Below are 1,207 nucleotides of genomic sequence, written 5' to 3'. Positions count from 1 at the left end.
AGTGGGTCAAGGGCTTTGTATACCACCACCCAAACCTGTGCGTCACTTTTATTTACACAGGATATATAGGCAAAGGGGAACACAAGTGAAGCATACAATTACTGATTAATTATAATGCCTTTGTTAAGAACAAGGGGATGGGTGTCTTAAGGCAGGAGCAGCTGAATGTTTAATAATGAGAGGGACATTCAAACACACACTTTTAATAAGCACTTGAGACTTAAATTGAATGAGGGCAGCAAGCATCCTTTCCTGAGATTAAACAAAGAACTGTTTTGGTTACCATAAACACAGTGCCATCATACCTGATGCTGTATAGAACAGAGGCAACACAACCCAGGATCTTAAAAATCTATGAAAATGGGTTTTTAAAAGAAACTGACATGATCTGAAGACAATATAGCAAGACTGTGGCCCAGAACCGACAATGGTGGATAAATCTTTTTAGTGAAGGGATTTAGAGGGGATGGGTGGCGCTGTGGGTTAAACCACAGAGCCCAGGACTTGCTGATCAGAAGGTCGGCGGTTCGAATCCCCGTGATGGGGTGAGCTCCTGTTGCTCAGTCCCTGCTCCTGCCAGCCTAGCAGTTCGAAAGCACGTCAAAGTGCAAGTAGATAAATAGGTACTGCTCCAAGGGGAAGGTAAACGGCGTTTCCGTGCGCTGCTCTGGTTCGCCGGAAGCGGCTTAGTCATGCTGGCCATATGACCCGGAAGCTGTACGCCGGCTCCCTTGGCCAATAAAGCGAGATGAGCACTGTAACCCCAGAGTCGGCCACGACTGGACCTAATGGCCAGGGGTCCCTTTACCTTCACCTTAGGCTAGCTTAATGACCATAGGGTAAGGTTGTTTTGAAATTTTTGGGGTGCTATTAGAGAAACAGCTGCAAGATGTTTTCAGTGGGGAGAATAGGGGGAAGCAGCAATTTGCCATATTGTACCCAAGTACTGGTGAAAACAGGTTGCTTCCCTTTAGAGGGGGTATCTGTGCATTCAAAAAAATTTAGACTTTGCACCTGCATAGATATTTCTGAATTTTCTAGAGCTAGTCTAGTGGTTGTGATCTTCATCACAAAACTAAAGTCAGACTGTGTATATGAAGTTGCATGGCTGTCTAGACTGGACACAATCTTGATCAGGATGTATTCACCATGAGGAAAGAGCAGCAGTGAAGCCTTTTGTGACCCAATTTAACAAGGACAATACAAA

Source organism: Podarcis filfolensis (assembly GCF_964270895.1).
Source record: "Podarcis filfolensis genome assembly, chromosome: 2".
Lineage (NCBI taxonomy): Eukaryota > Metazoa > Chordata > Lepidosauria > Squamata > Lacertidae > Podarcis > Podarcis filfolensis.
Note: the sequence above shows the minus strand (reverse complement) of the source record.